The sequence below is a fragment of the Mytilus galloprovincialis genome, chromosome 10 (genome assembly GCF_965363235.1).
Source record: "Mytilus galloprovincialis chromosome 10, xbMytGall1.hap1.1, whole genome shotgun sequence".
Lineage (NCBI taxonomy): Eukaryota > Metazoa > Mollusca > Bivalvia > Mytilida > Mytilidae > Mytilus > Mytilus galloprovincialis.
This window is the reverse complement of record NC_134847.1, coordinates 27,784,484-27,802,735: the sequence shown is the minus strand read 5'-3', so window position 1 is coordinate 27,802,735 and position 18,252 is coordinate 27,784,484. Positions and strand designations below refer to the sequence as shown.

General features: G+C 32.2%; 1 long non-coding RNA gene across 1 annotated transcript; it reads right to left on the bottom strand.

The window, feature by feature from the left end:
* Positions 1-378: 378 nt before the first annotated feature.
* On the bottom strand, positions 379-1,475 carry LOC143047314 (uncharacterized). Its single transcript, XR_012969490.1, has 2 exons — positions 1,069-1,475; positions 379-532 (listed from the first exon to the last, which is right to left on the bottom strand). It is a non-coding gene; the product is annotated as an uncharacterized LOC143047314 (long non-coding RNA).
* Between the last annotated feature and the right edge of the window lie 16,777 nt (positions 1,476-18,252).

Below are 18,252 nucleotides of genomic sequence, written 5' to 3'. Positions count from 1 at the left end.
GATGACAGCTGGTGTGTCCGTAGATATTGTTTAAATTTTCTATATTTTCACTTTTTAATTAGTTTACCTGCACAATGGCGCAGAAGCAATATTTATTTTTTGGCGCAAATGAAAAACTACAACTTTTAAGAATTGGCGCAAAAGCAATGCGTACTTAAATATCAATCAAATTTGACCGTGCCCACAAAACGATTGTTCAAATTACGAATAGTTTCAGCTTAAAATCCATGGCACTCTAAAATGTAGATTTTTTAAATCACATAAATTCCATATCGATATACGTATATTTGGATCTATGCAATATGTTTATCTGGACATCAGCATGCTAGCTGTAATGACTCCCATCTATTCTTTGCGGGCATTAAATAATGGACTTCATTAAAGATAACCGTTTTATTTATTGTCATATAATCCACTCTATTAACACAATGTAGCATGAATAACAAAGGTATGCTGGTGTTCAATGAATGATTACAAATGATGACAGGTAAGTATAACTCCAAACTGAACGTGAACATCAAACGGTAAAAAGCTGAAAGAACAAATAAAAACTCAATATAAAACCTATCAATCAAAAAGATTTGCCAAAACATACAAAAATACAAAGTTGGCTTATGACACTAATTGTGTTCCATACATTCACATAAAAAATACAAGTATTAACAATATATCAAGTTTGTAACATAACTGTGAGTCAAAACTGGTGTGTTCAGCTTTTAATGTGTTGAAAACTCGACAAGTATCAAACATTATGTATGCAAATTATGACACGAATTGCTTTCCATACTTTAAAAATAACGAAATGAGGGGGGTGCTATGAATCATACAAAAATTACCAAAAGGGGTATTTGAATGTTTATAGAACATTTTTATAGTGTAAATGTTGTATCTGTGTGTTTACAAGTAATAACAAACGGTTGTGAAACAATAAAACAAATAATCTGGTGAAGTGGCATATTTGTCATCATTGTCATTTATCCAACGTTTTATACGTCATCAAAACACAATACATGTTATATATGTTTACAATAAACAGTTCTTCAAATTGTCAATATGCTATAAACGTACACTGTGCCGGAATCTGGCAGATATATCAATAAATGATGCTGAATCATCAACGTGAGCATGTAAATAAGGGGAAATTACAAAAGAGGGGAAAGTAACAAAGAAGATAGTAAATGTAAGTCAACTTTCGGAAACATCATGAAATAATTACGGACGAGTCAGTACACTAGCTTAGTTCCGTCATTTCAATAACATGGATGGCAATATGTTTGATTGATCTAACCATACGTTAACCAGTGTCCTTTGAATACAGTGATCATGCATGATGTGAACATTTTTTTCTATAGACATAGGTAGATTTGATTAATCCAAATAATATAGGTATAAAGCATACCGGTGTCCATGCAATTCATAATGCAATACAACAATATATAGAAATAAATTATGTTTTTTTTATGAAATGTATGTGCTTATGCAACATAATCAAACTGCTGTAATGCATTAGTTATAAACTTTGAAAGAACCGATGACTTTTCATTCGTTTTTAAACTCAAATGTACTTAAATAGCACATTTTAAACCGTAAGAAATTGGTTTATCTCTCGAAAAAACCTGAACTGTTCTCGAAAAAACCCGAACTGCTCTCGAAAAAACTTGAACAGATGGAAATGAATATACCCTTAAAATTGCCTTTTAATTACAATAACTAAAACTTTTGTTATAGCATATGTAAATGTAAGGATATAAAGACATCATGTGTGCATGCTCTTTGAAATTTGCATTGGTATGTGTATAGAAATTGCTTTTTTCTATATTTTGGCATAAAAGCATTATTAGGCCAAATCAAACTTTTTTAACTGCAAAGTATGTATGGTTGGCAACATCCTTTCATCACAAATACTTACTTAACTTGTTTGATCTTGTAAATTTAGTTTAAGCATTTATTTTACGTGTTACAGGAAAACATGTCTGTTTGTTTACATTTTTAGTCATAATCTCTCGAAAAAAACTGGACGCTCTCGAAAAAACCCGATCTCAACCGGACACTATACCTACGGTGGTAATACTGATACGTATTATTACATATCAGTAAAAAAAATCTACAAACAGTATGTTAATAAAGAGTTATGAAGTAAAATGTACATGGGACAAAATCACAAAAAATACATAGAATAATACAAATTATCAATGAACAGGTGTTATATGTCAGTTTGGTATGGTCAAGACGTTTGGTAAAGATAACATCCTTTTAAGAGAGTTATCTCGCCTTAACCAGTTATGGGGTTTTTCGTATTGCGGATTGCATTCCGTATTTGTATGATATGTTAGTTGATTTGTTCTCTTGATTTATTGTTACCATTCCATGTAGATGTGTTTTTGAAGAATAGAATTTATTAACTTGAATATTCGTTTATTATCTATGCCAGAAAGGAGCATTAAACAGGGCTTTACTTGACAGTGGATGTAGAGTCTGCAACAAAAAACGAATCATAGTATATTTTTAGCATTCTTTTAAACACATACAGTAGACGACTTTAGTTTTAATACCGATTTTGCCGCAAATACTAATATTCTCTTAGAAATCAAAGACGGTTACTTCGAAGTCGATAATAGGGCTATCTTAACTAGTTATCGTAAGTGTATACTAAGATAGCCGTTAAATTGTTAAGATAACCCACGAGGGGATTGCAGATACTCTCTTATCACCATCGTAATCTTCTTGTAAAGCGTTTTCTCTTAAATGAAACTTAAGATAGGTTTTCATGATACAGGGGCCCGCGGTAACAAGAAACTTCTCTTAAAGTCTTCGTAAGTCATAGTTTACGATTACACAAAGAATGCATTAAGGGTCCTTTTAAGAGTGTATCAAAAAGCATTCTATTTTCGTTCTTTTCTTTCCCATAACTTCGTTTGATAAAACCCTTAAAACATTCTTAGTCTAAGCGCACTTATTAATTTTCGGACTTATCCGACAACGTTTTCTTTGAAATTCTTTGATTTACATGTTAGTTTGTCCCGAAAAAATCTAGTGAAATGTTTGTATCGTAGGGCTATCATGACTAGCAGTGACACGGACAGTGAATTAAATGTATGCAATTACTTTTGCAAATAATCTTACATGTTTTCAATTTGTTTCTTAATCCGTTATAAATCAAGAGGACTTGAGCGGCCAAGCAATACACGTACAGTTTCATTCCCTGACATTCCTCATGTGTAAGATAAAGGTCATTTTCATTCTAAGATAGGTTGATGTGTGGGTAGAACCACACTTACATTAAAATGTTTTTTCACAAGACGACGGGCGTATCATGCGCTCATGGCGCAGCTGTTTATTTAAATATTGATCCAGTCGAAATGCTATCTAAAACACTTACCACTCATTCAAAAAAGAAGGGTCTGACTTGTTTTTATCATACTGCTTTTATTACATTATAGATGTCTGTTTCCGTTGATTCCGTTAAATACCAATTCCTCAGAGCAATTGGTACTTTGCGGAACGGACCGGAACGGAAAAATAAATTAAAAAGTTTAAATCAGATTCAACTTGATCACTGTCTCTAATCATCGTCGGAACGGGCTGTTGAAGGCCTCTTTTTTAAAATATAATTACCGATGGAAGGAGAAAGACTTTTTGTGTAACCTGCCTTTGTGTTAAATTTTGTATTATTGATCAAGTCGAAAATGCTATCTAAAACACATACCACTCATGCAAAAAGAGGTGTCAGACAATTTTTGTTATCATACTGCTTTAATTACATTAAAGATGTCTGTTTCCGTTTTTTCCGTTAAATACCAATTCCTCAGAGCAATTGGTACTTTGCGGAACGGAACGGAACGGAAAAATAAATTAAAAAGTTTAAATCAGATTCAACTTGATCACTGTCTCTAATCATCGTCGGAACGGGCTGTTGAAGGCCTCTTATTTAAAATATAATTACCGATGGAAGGAGAAAGACTTTTTGTGTAACCTGCCTTTGTGTTAAATTTTGTATTATTGATCAAGTCGAAAATGCTATCTAAAACACATACCACTCATGCAAAAAGAGGTGTCAGACAATTTTTGTTATCATACTGCTTTAATTACATTAAAGATGTCTGTTTCCGTTTTTTCCGTTAAATACCAATTCCTCAGAGCAATTGGTACTTTGCGGAACGGAACGGAACGGAAAAATAAATTAAAAAGTTTAAATCAGATTCAACTTGATCACTGTCTCTAATCATCGTCGGAACGGGCTGTTGAAGGCCTCTTATTTAAAATATAATTACCGATGGAAGGAGAAAGACTTTTTGTGTAACCTGCCTTTGTGTTAAATTTTGTATTATTGATCAAGTCGAAAATGCTATCTAAAACACATACCACTCATGCAAAAAGAGGTGTCAGACAATTTTTGTTATCATACTGCTTTAATTACATTAAAGATGTCTGTTTCCGTTTTTTTCGTTAAATACCAATTCCTCAGAGCAATTGGTACTTTGCGGAACGGAACGGAACGGAAAAATAAATTAAAAAGTTTAAATCAGATTCAACTTGATCACTGTCTCTAATCATCGTCGGAACGGGCTGTTGAAGGCCTCTTATTTAAAATATAATTACCGATGGAAGGAGAAAGACTTTTTGTGTAACCTGCCTTTGTGTTAAATTTTGTATTATTGATCAAGTCGAAAATGCTATCTAAAACACATACCACTCATGCAAAAAGAGGTGTCAGACAATTTTTGTTATCATACTGCTTTAATTACATTAAAGATGTCTGTTTCCGTTTTTTCCGTTAAATACCAATTCCTCAGAGCAATTGGTACTTTGCGGAACGGAACGGAACGGAAAAATAAATTAAAAAGTTTAAATCAGATTCATTTTGATCACTGTCTCTAATCAAGGACGACGTGAGGTCAGTCTAGATATCATAATGCATGACTTGCAAATGCGTTAATTTCATGATAATTTATCAGGACAATCCGACATATTCATCTACAGAATATTTTCCGATGTTATACATTATTACACATTTCACCTGTGAAGATGAGATTAAGTATACATTTGTGTTATTTGTATATGGAAAACCGTAAAACACAGAAATTTTAAAGTTTGTTTTGTTTTAAAGATTTTTCGAAATTTTGACAAATGCCCCCTTTGGATACCTTAAATGAAATTCTTTTCCGTTCCGTTCCGTTCCGTTCCGTTCCGTAAAGTACCAATAGCCCATGTTGACTTCATAAAATTTGTAAACAAAAAAAATTGAAAATAAAACTAAAAAAATTTAACTAATCAGGAGACAGTCAATACACCAAATATATTTATAAGCATATAAACTTATTATTTTCTTCAATTGTCCAAGTACATATTCAATATTGATAATTTTTTGCTTGACATTACATAATTTTGTTGATAAAAGTTTATTTGTGTGCTATTTTATTCAATTGTACATATACATTATAACTTTTGTTGCAGAAAGCTCGACATAGGGATAGTGATCGGGCGGTGGCGTTAGCTAACTTTTTAAAAGCTTAATATTTTAGAAGGTGGAAGACCTGGATGCTTCATACTTTGTATATAGATGCCTCATGTTACAAAGTTTCCGTCAGTCACATGTCAAATGTCCTTGACCTCATTTTCATGGTTCAGTGACCACTTGAAAAAAAAGATCAGAGTTTTTGTAATGTTGAATTCTCTCTTATTATAAGTAATAGAATAATTATATTTGGTATGTGCGTATCTTGCAAGGTCCTCATGCCCGTCAGACGGTTTTCACTTGACCTGACCTCATTTCATGGATCAGTGAACAAGGTTAAGTTTTGGTGGTCAAGTCCATATCTCAGATACTATAAGCAATAGGGCTAGTATATTTGGTGTATGGAAGGACTGTAAGGTGTACATGTCCAACTGGCAGGTGTCATCTGACCTTGACCTCATTTTCATGGTTCAGTGGTTATGGTTAAGTTTTTGTGTTTTGGTCTGTTTTTCTCATACTTTATGCAATAGATCTACTATATTTGTTGTATGGAATGATTGTAAGGTGTACATGTCTAGCGAGCAGATGTCATCTGACCTTCACCTCATTTTCATGGTTGAGTGGTAAAAGTTAAGTTTTTGAGTTTTGGTCTTTTTATCTAATACTATATGCCATAGGTCAACTATATTTGGTGTATGGAAATATTTTATGATCTATATGTCAGTCGCGCAGGTTTTATTTGACCTCGACCTCATTTTCACGGTTCATTGCTCAGTGTTAAGTTCTTGTGTTTTGGTCTATTTTTTTAAAACTATAAGTAATAGGTCAACTATATTTGTTGTATGGAAGCATTGTTAGCTGTACATGTCTGCCTGGCATGGTTCATCTGACCTTGACCTCATTTTCATGGTTCATTGCTCTTTGTTTAGTTATCTTGGTTAATGTTAAGTTTATGTGACAGTTTTTAATAAAGCTTTATACTTAGGACTATCAACATAATATCAATGATAAGTAAAGAAGGCGAGACATTTCAGTGTGTGCACTCTTGTGAATTTACGAATTATGTTAATCATGTAAATAATGTTATGTTTTTTGTTTTTTGCTTTTTGAAGTTTTTAAAATTGACAAATAATGCTAGCAGGGGAGATTATTCATTAATATTTTTATGATGCCAAACTTGAAATTAAGAGGTGCCTATGTTTGCTATTTGTTATAACCCAATTGTTATGATTCTTGAATAAACTATACAAGTAAGCATGTTAATTTGTCAATAACCATTATTTTATTAATTAGTTTGAATTTGATGAGGTTCTTTGATGTAGAACTTGACTTTTTTTAAACAAAAGTGTTTTTTTATTTGTTTTAAATGTTTTTAAAATTGTATAACAAACTTTTTGACATTTTATTTTAATTTATCACCAAAACAACTCTAATTTGTCAGTATCTGAATAAAATTAATTTGTTAGATACTTTGTTTCTTTTATTGAAGTATATACAAAGGGAGATAACTCAAAATTGTTTTTTTTTTATTATTCTGACCCAATTAGAAGTGATGAAAATAACTATGCCCTAGACAGGATGACAATAAGAAAATGCTAGAAATTGTTGTGTATGGTTATGCTTTGTCCAAAAGTTTTTGTTATCTCCTGTATTGTATATTGCTGCCATTGTCAAAATCCAAATCACACATAGATAGCCTTGTCCTATAGTTTATATCTGGTGTTTGTGTTTTTTGTATGTCTTAGATTCTAACTCTTCAAGTTCTTATATAAATTCAGATGCATTGCCATTCTTTACATATAGGTAAAGGCATATTTACAAAATGGTATTGAGCTTTGCAAATGAGTGACATGTATTCGTTGGATTATTGTTTAAGTTTCATCTGAAAAATACAGTCTTCAATGTTACTGACAAATTATACATTTGCACATTGCCATTTGAAACCACAAATATTATTCTACTGTAAATACACAGAGCAGCAATCCATGCCTTTCAAGTCTAATACTTTGTAAACATGGATCAGAAAAGTTGGAGGATCAATTTTATATGTACAGTAGCTACAAAGTTATCACCATTAAAAATTCCTGTTTTTCCTAATTTTTGTTTTTTTCTTTAATTAGATATTTTCAAACCAGATATTTGGGTTAAAGTAAAAACAAATCCCCAACATCCCTTTTCCAAAAAGCAGAGGGAAAAATTCTGCCTTTTCTTTATTATTCATTTGCACTATTGTTTTGTAAGTAGTTATACAGGATTATATTGACTTTAAATTGCATTAAATTTGATGGAAGTTCTAATTTAAATAAGTCATAAACAAGAAATTTATTTGAATTTACATGTAATTAAATTACATAATTAATTAAATTAAATTTATATTTAAAATTCTTTAAATTTGAAATTTATTGAAATTTAATTTATATTAAAAGATCTTTAAATCTCAAATTTATTCAAATTTAAATTATATCAAAACTTCTTTAAATTTGAAATTTATTCAAATTTAATTTATATTAAAAATTCTTTAAATCTCAAATTTATTCAAATTTAATTTACATAAACATTTCTTTAAATTAGAAATTTATTCAAATTTAGTCTATACTTAAATTCTTTAAATTTGAAATTTATTTAGATTTAAAAATACCTTTAAACTAGGTTGAAATTTGGGAATTTATTTGCAATATTAAATTTAGTTTAAATCTATATTAAATTAGAAATTTTCCAGCAAAGTAAATGCATAATATTTTTTGTAATTTGAAATTTAATATGCATAACATATGCATTTAATTTTATATTAAATGCATCATTTCATGCAGTGCTAGTTAATCCCTAATACTGAAGGCAATCGATATGTATAGAAAAATTGCATGATAAAACACAAATTAGAACAAGCAGGAAATGAAAGCCCAACAGAGCTGGACAGAGCTCATTTTTCAACTCTAGACTAGATATCAATCTTTCCAGAACACGAACAATGCCATAAAACTATTGAAAGGGCAAACTGTATACCATAAAGGTATTGGGAACAAATAATTAAATACAGTCCAAAAACTTGAGTTCTACATAATTAATAACTCAACTTACTGCTTTTGCAAGCGAATTGTCTAAACAGTACTGAAGATACAGAAGAGGATTTGACTAGAAATTGACTGAAAGACTGATAAGTACTTACATTTTATTGTTCGGTCTTTTTATAAATTTTTAGATCAAAATGAACGTGTCAGATCACAGTTGGTTTACTATTACACCGACTTAAGAACATTGCTATATATCCTAATAATTTGAATCACTGGATTCTGTAACATTCAAAACTAGTAAAAACAAAACAGTTATAAATAAACAACGAATAAAGAAACACAATACTGATTTAAACCAAAACATAAAAAAGCACTGACTAATACTTTGGTTTAAAGACAATAAAACAAAATTGTAGACAGGACTAATGAAATTGACTAGATTTTAGTTCCCCTACAATTTTCAATATAAGATAAGATATTTTTATTCCAATTATGGGCCCCAAAGGGCATAAACATTACAACATCAATAATTTTTTCATAATACAATACAAACAATGAGATAATAAAAAAAAAAAAAAGTTAAACGAGAACTATTTAAGTTCTTAAAGAATACGTAGATAAAGAATCTATAGTATGTTTTTTTTTTTAATACTAATGCATTTTATTGCAAGTGTGGTTGATATAGATAACAAACAAGCAGCCCAAATATATATAGTGTGCCTCATGATAGCAATGTCACAAATGTTTTAAACGTACAGTCGAACCTCGTTATGTCGAACATGTGTATGGTGCCGGGTAATTAACGGTACCGTAATTAACACCTTTGTTAACCTCAGTTTATTGAGCATATGTCATATGATATAAACGAATCGAATTCAATTGACCTAAGACAAGATTAAATGAATTGTTACAAATAGAGCATTTGCATTATTCACGTATCAGGATACGTGCACGGATCGACCTATACGTATCGAACATATTTGTGTACAAAAATGTGTTTACCCCGATCTCAATTAAAATTTAATGCATTATATAATATTTTAATCGGGACTAACCTGACTTAATTGATATTTTCCTCATATACGTGTTATACGATACGTCGATACGGATACTCCAGCAAATACTTGATTAATGCAAATGCTCTATTAGACATGTTACGAAAAGGTATATTCTCGACGCTGAGGTTGACAAATTAGACTTTAAATTTGGGGACGGTGTCCAAACATTAATTATAGGTAAATTTAAATCCTGTGCGTCTTGGTTAATTCAAATCACATCATTATGTCACATCCTATATGAAAATTGCTTTTGTGATATTGCTGACTATCATAAGACATGAAAGGTGTACACGTGCAGGAGTGGTGGGTTGGAAAAAGGGAGCTGAGAGTTATACAAGTTCATTCGATTCTAGATTAGTAAAATACATATATAATAAGCCAGTTAGATATTAGTTTTATTGTTGTATTACAATTTTTTTAAAGTTCAATTTGTTGCTCCCCTAATCCCACACAAAGCTCTACAGTTTGGTTGATTTTTTCTCTCGGGTGTCTCCATAAGCTTACAATGACAGTTTTAAGCGTCATTAAGCGTGTTCGACATAAACCCAATACTCTGATATATATTTACGTTTTCTTCTTTCTACTCGTGGTTTAGCTCTTAGTTGATGGCGTCTGAAGGAGGTAACAAGGGTTGATCGACATGGATAAATTTTATTCGCTAATATGACAAAATTGTAGGGGTAAAAAACTGTGAGTAGTGAGTCATATTTTACACAAACCTTTTATCGTTCTGAACATGCATGAAATATTTGCCACTGGACGTTAAACAACCAACAATTAATCAATCACAAACCCGTTATAAAGATAATACAAATTGAGCTGAAACTGAAAAAATTGGGAAAATACATGCCATCGAAGCTATATGGCCGGGTATAAATTTTCTTAAACTATAAAGCAACATGTTTCAAGAAACGACTGGATCAAAATACATACACTCCTTTTTTTGCACCTGTCCTAAATCAGGAATCTAATGTTTAGTGGTTGACGTCTGTTTATGTGGTTAATAAGTGTTTCTCGTTTTTCGTTTTTTTTTAAATATAGATTAGACCGTTGGTTTTCCCGTTTGAATGGTTTTACACTAGTAATTTTTGGGGCCCTTTATAGTTTGCTGTTCGGTATGAGCTAAAGCTTCGTGTTGAAGGACGTACCTTGACCTATAATGGTTTACTTTTATATTATTACTTGGATGGTGAGTTGTCTCATGGGCACTCATGCCACATCTTCCTAATCTACTCTTTTGTTTGCTTTTCTTTACTATAAAAAAATGACCGTTACATATATTTTCACGAGTAGGTATAAAACAAATTATAATATTCAAGACTATATGCAAGTTCTACTAAGGGCTCGCCGAAGCATTCACACACATATGAACCTTGTGACTCGTACAATTGGTACAATTAATTGAAAATCCAACAAGAAAGGACAATATACTAGATCTCATGATTACAAATTTAACAAACCAGGTCCCACGAATTGAAATCATGCCGGGAATCTCAGGTCATGACATTGTCTTTATAGAATTCAATTTAACACCATCTAAGCTAAAACAAACACCAAGAAATGTGCCGATTTACAACAAGGCAAACTGGGAAACAATGAAAAAAGAAGTAATCAACTTACAACATACCATAGAGGAAAAGGTTGATACACATACTGTTGATGAACTGTGGCTAGAATTCAAAACAAAACTCAATGAACTAGTCAGTGAGCATATTCCACACCAAAAGCTAACTACAAAAAATAAAACCCCATGGGTAACATTTGAAACAAGAAAATTAATGAAAAAGAGAGACAGACTTTATAAAAAGATGAAAAAGTCTGGAAATGACAAAATGAGAAACAAGTATAAGCAAATTAAACATCAGGTACAAAAACAACTCAGACAATCATACTGGCAATACATTGAAAATATTATAACACCAAAACCAGATGAAAATAAATTTTCCAACATGAAAAAATTTTGGTCTTATATTAAAAGCAAAAAAACTGACTACAGTGGAATAACATCACTTAAGCAGAATGGGAAACTTATAACTGACACCAAACAAAAATCTGATGCACTCAACAGGCAGTTTCAATCAGTTTTCTCGGAAGCAAACAAAATCACTGCTACTGAATTTGAAAGCAATCAATACATGCAACAGAAAACAGCTTACCCTACCATGCCCGACATAAATATCACCATCCAAGGTATCTAAAAACTTCTTATAAAATTATACCCATCCAAGGCAAGTGGACCAGACGAACTTAAGCCACGTCGCCTTAGGGAGTTAGCACATGAAATTTCACCAATACTATGCCTTATATATCAAAAATCATTAGACACTGGCGAAGTCCCTACTGACTGGTGTACTGCACATGTTTCACCCATCTACAAGAAAGGTTCCAAATATAATCCAGAGAATTATAGACCTATTTCTTTGACATGCATATGTTGTAAACTTATGGAACATGTTGTAGTTAGCGCAATCATGACACACGCAGACAAACATAACATCCTGTATCCCCTACAACACGGCTTTCGAAAAAACAGATATTGTGAAACTCAACTTTTGGAATTTGTAGATGATGTCACTAAAAATATGGAAAACTCAAAACAAACAGATGTACTTATAATGGATTTCTTCAAAGCTTTTGATAAAGTCAGTCATAACTTGTTAACACACAAATTAAATTACTATGGGATACGGGGGAAAACAAATTCATGGATACAGGGCTTCTTATATATCATGTCGTACCCAAGCAGTTATCCTAGAGGGTGAGACTTCAGGCTATGTCCCTGTAAAGTCCGGAGTGCCTCAAGGATCTGTTCTGGGCCCAAGTCTGTTTTTATTTTACATAAACGACATACCAGTTGGGCGAAATTCCACCATACGCCTATTTACAGACGACACCATTGCATATCTGGTAATAAAATCAAACAGTGATTGCGAAACCCTTCAAAAAGACCTCAACACACTAGGCATTTGGGAAAATACATGGAAATGGCTTTCCATCCTGACAAGTGTAATGTCATGTCCATCAGCCGAAATAAAAATCCATTCGTATATAATTACACTTTACATGGCCACATTCTTGAACAAGTCGATAAGGCAAAATACCTAGGTGTGACAATTCAATCAGACTTGAAATGGCACAGTCACATAAACAACATCTGTAATAAAGCCAACAGCACACTAGGTTTTCTTCGAAGGAATCTTAACATCAGTTCCACCTCAGTTAAGGAACAGGCATATAAATCTTTAGTCAGATCATCGCTAGAATATGCCTGTTCAGTTTGGGACCCTTACTTTACTGAGGATATTAACAAGATAGAAAAAGTACAAAGAAGGGCTGCTAGATATGTCACTAACCGACACAGAAACACCTCAAGCGTTAGTGACATGCTAGATCATTTAAAATGGAGAGACCTGGCACACAGAAGAACCGATGCACGCCTGGTCATGTTCTATAAAATTTCATATCACCTCATTGCTATCACAAAAACAGACAGATTAATTCAACCGCTCAGACAGTCCAGGAACATGCACACACTCTAGCTCATACCAAATTCCATCCTGCCGAACACAAATAAGACAACAATCATTTTTCCCACGCACAATTAAAATCTGGAACAGCCTTCCCCCGAGTATTGTGATGAGCGGCTCTATAGAGTCGTTCAAAGTAGCCGTCTCAAACTACACCTACAGCCCGTAAATTCATCATGTGTAAATAGTTTTATCTTAATATTTAAAAATAATAAATTAAAAATTTGCACTACCACTATGTAATTTTTTTTTTTGTTTTTTGTTTACTATCACAAATTTGTTATATTTCACTGTGTATATATCTTCACAAAGCAATGCGCAGTACAAGTGACGTAAACTTCAACGTGTTGAAGGCGGTCATTATATAGTAGAAGTAGAAGTACATCTACTGCATTTACATGACCCCTCCCTTGTTTTACATTATATTTTCTTAAAAAATATTATGGAATTTATTAATACCTATTTCTTATATTTCTTTTGGGTGTCTCCATAAGCTTGTTATTGATATTCGTTCCATACTGATTGAATTGCCTCCAAAATGATCATGCAGTTTTTAAATATTCAATTGGTATACATAGGTATACATTGTAAATATCTTTTGTGTTTTGACACAGTCCCTGTATTTAAAGTGTAATTTGTCAACCTCAGCGTCGTGAATATACCTTTTCGTAACATGTCTATTAAAAATCTTAGTTATATGTAAGAGAATGATAATCCTTTTCTTCATGGTTAAGTACGAGCGATAGCGAATACTTATCACGAAGAAAGCGATTATCATTCTCTTACAAACGTATATTGTAAAGTAATGATCTCTTGATTGGTTCTATTTAAAATTAGTTCCATTGTCAGTGCAATGTTTGCAATTAATGCATGATTTCCTTTATTAGCTATTTCATTTATGGATTTTTTTGTTTTAGTGATAAAATGACTTTCTTTTAATTCTGAAAAATATTAAAGATCATTAAAGATTGTGATTTAGACATTAGATGACACAAAAGTACAATGAACTTGTACGAAAAGTTTCTTGATAGTGAGTATGATTTGAAATTAAATAAAATGTTAGCGAGGAATTATTTATTTGGTATATGTGCAGTTTTAATTATTAAATTCAAAATTCAAAATTACAACTAATTTTATTTTAAAGTCTTTGTTAGAACAATCCCTTGCATAAGATTTAAGGAAGCAAGACACCGCCCCTCTTTTATTGGGAACTTTTGGTTGATAATTTAGGGATTCACTGAAGCATAAATGGAGCGGGCCACCCTCATTTTGTAGTCAGTGAACATCCCCCTTTTATCAAATCCACTACTGCAGTTACTACTATTTTTTTGTCAGGAAACTATTAGAATCCAAAGCTTTTGAATTATACTCAAAGTTGTGCTAATTTCCTTTTTCAAATGATCTGAGATTTTAAAATAGTATATTTAGCTAAACAGATTAATTTATTTTTTATCTTGCATTGTTTAAAAAAAATTGTTTTGTTTTAGTATAAATTTGAAGTTATTAATATTCTCAAATAATTTTAAAACTTCATATTGATTTAATTCAATTGTTTGATTGTTTCAAAATTTAACTTTCAGTCACAATTTATCACAAATTCTGTTAAGCTGATAAATCTGCTTTGGGGCATTTTTTGTAACTCATTCATATAAACTATTTGGTGTGAGCTGTAAAAAGGCCTATTAAAACAAAAGGTTAATCCTATACTAAGAACATGATTTCATTCATTCTTCACAATTAAGAAACACCAAATCCTACAATTTCATTGGACGAGAGCACTTTGCTATATTCTAAAAAGCATTAATTGCAAAAATTAATAGATATCCCACGAGGACGCGGTGTGTCAGTGTAAGATCACCCGATGGCCGGAGGCACACCAAGTCCGAGTGGGATAACTATTTTACATCCCAGCTGTTTTAGATTAGACGAAAAATCATTTACAATTCATAAGATCTAGTTTAGAACACCACACAACCATTATAATATACTTTATAAATATATTACTATATTATGTATACCCTTTATGAGCCCCGAACACGATGAGTAGCTATCTAGTCTGAGCTATCTAGTCTCGATGCACCAGAGTTATCGTTCTTACAGCCAACAATAACGTCTGGTGTCAATTGTTGAGATGTATGTTAAATTCATGAGCCTCGTATACGATTTTTAAGATTTTTTGGTATTTACATGTTGAATAATAAACTCATCCCTTACATCAATAACAACAACGTGGTCGAAGAGCACGTGTATCGTGCTGTTTTATTTTAAAAAGGAGAGTTTCATCTTTTATTTTAAAAGATGCATTTAGGAATGATTTGTGTTAAAAGGGAGATGAACAAAATATTTTCATTGAATGTGTAAAACTCCTGTATTTAGATATAAAAGAATCTTAAACACGGATGGATTCTATAAGTATTTCCATGCATATAAATCCTTGATTAAAAAATAATATATATATTATATTTTTTGTATTAAAGAAGCATTCTAAATCTCTAACCGGCTCATCAAAAGATGAATGATTGAACCATTTATTTTAAAAAAGCAAGTTTAGTTTTGATTTCAGCCTATTGGTTCCACTCTCGGTATTTTTTTAATGGGAACATTTTTTAATTGGTACACAAATTACTGATTTGTCAGTATCAATACAATAGCAAATATTGTGTTTATTTTTATAACAACTGATAGTGCTTTACCCCCCCCCCCCCCTTTTTTCCATTCGGAACGATGATTGATATGTTGTTAGGAAAATAGTTTATATGCATTTTCCAGAGGATGCAAGCTGTATATGCCAAGCTGCTAAATATATACCGATTGGTCATTATTGGTATCAAAAATAGTGTTTTACCTTTAATTGCTTTATTTTCTTTCTTTCAAATTTCAAGTTATGTATACTTTGAACGTTAAACCAAGGAGTTGTACATATACTATCCTTCTGGAAAATGCATGCACTATTTTCCTAAATCAATCATCTTTCCGAAATGGAAAAGGCCTTAGTTACATCATAGATTTAATCATATTGACTTTATTTTGTTTTCAGTGTTGCAATTATCCTGACACGGTAGAAATTGGACATAACTGCTATGCCTCAAAATAAACATCATCGGATTCTTTTTTTGGTATATATAATTAAGTAAAAATAATTCGGCTGGGGAGGTGGGTCTCATTTTAAATTTATAAAATAAATATTTTTCATATTTACATATATTAAGATTTAATAAAACACTTAGAATTCAATATTGTAAATCTTTTATTTTATACGGATTTTTTCTTCATTCTAAATGCTAACATTGTCTCGCTGTTTTACACGGCTAATAATTTCATGCGATGGTAAAGGCACCTCTCTATATCTTTGAGAAGAAAGAGGGGGGCTTTATCATCGCACGAAAAAGATGCAATTGTTGCTCCTTGTTGACGGCCTCACTGGTTTTGAGACGAAAACAGCGCTGTCCATTTGTTTGTATATGCATGTAGTGATTTTATCCCCCCTCCCCTAAACAAAAAAAAAATGGAGAAAAAGTAAAATATGACAATGATGACCACGAAGACAGAGTAGGGAATTCATAAACAAGGTTAAAATAAATTAGTATGACTGCTGTGGATAGTAAACTTGAAATTGATAGAAAATAGCAAATGCAAATTATTCGTAGTATATTTTAATTCATAACACAGAAAAACGGGACAAGTTAGAAATTTTTACGGATATTGGAAAAAGGGCTTTACTATTGCTGTCCACAAATAATATCTATGAAATGAAGTTGGTTAATGTATTGTAGTCCGCCATACGATATCAATGAATAATGAGCAAAATTATTACCGTTTAGTCATCTAAACCAGGTCATGTTTGATTCCATTTCATTCAGTGGTTCTCTAGAAGTTCAAAATGTAAAAATTTAACGACGACGACGGGCGCAAAGTGATGAGAAAAGCTCACTTGGCCCTTTGGGCTAGGTAATCTAAAAAGGAAAGACCAAAGGAAGAATAAATGACAAAATAATTAACGAGAAAAAAGGCATGCAGCTCACGTTAGCTAATGGAATACACAATCGTCAGTGGCGGATCCAGAACTTTTCCTATGGGGCCCCGCTGACTGACCTAAAAGGGGGGGGGGGGCGCTGACTGACCTAAAAGGGGGGCCGCTCCAGTCATGCTTCAATGATTCCCTATATAATCAACCAAATTTTTCCCACGAAAGGGGGGGGGCCCGGGCCCCCCCTGGAACCGCCTATGATCGTGCAGTGGAATATTACATTTTTGCACACAAACATATGAGCAGAAGTCTGGACCTCTCTTACTTTAGAGCATAAACATTCTGCAAGTCATATCATAATTGAAAAGTTCAAAGATGAAATTCGTGAAAATTGGTACTGTAACAAATAAGAAAAGCACACCAGTGTCATTTATTAGGCTTTTTGTTTATAGATGAAGATCAATGCATGGAAGTATTGGGCATAGAGGACTGCTCAGAATGTGAATTAGTATGCAACATTGTAAATGCAGTAGCGAATCCAGACCTCTATTTTTAAGAACGATCAATGCATTTGAATCGGGACATCTGGGACACACTTATTTAAATGGCTGGATCCGCCCTCTAATGTGCGCCTATAAAATAGAGCAGTGCTTTTACTCATTTGGCATGAACTTGTTTTTATCCTATATGTGGATGTCTGTAATATTTCTTGTTGCACATGTACAGTCATAACTTAGACTGTTAATGACGTCTTTACACTTAAATCGATTGGATGTGTGCTTATTGATACTTTAGTCTTTAGAAACACATTTTTTACAAGTTGTTATTGACTTTGAACTAGCTGTCAGTAACTGCCAGTATTGTACAAACAGTAAATACAATACAAGTTTACTCCTAATCAACTGATTTTCATAGTTCAGCTTCATATATGGTACTGTTAAATCGTTGTCCCAGGTTAGAAGGGGATTTGGAGCTGGCCAATATGTTTAAGCCCACCACTATTGAATTCTGAATGTGCCTGTCCCCAAGTCGAGAACCTGTACTTCAGTGGCTGTATATCATATTTGTATTTCATTCATTTTTAACATAAATCAGACTTTTAGTTTTCTCTCTGGAATAGTTTTACATTTCTATTTTTGTGGCCTTTTATAGCTAACTGCATTTTTTTTTATTGTTGAAAGCAATATGGTCCCATTTAGTTGTTATTAAGTTCCACGTCATTTGCTCTCTAGTG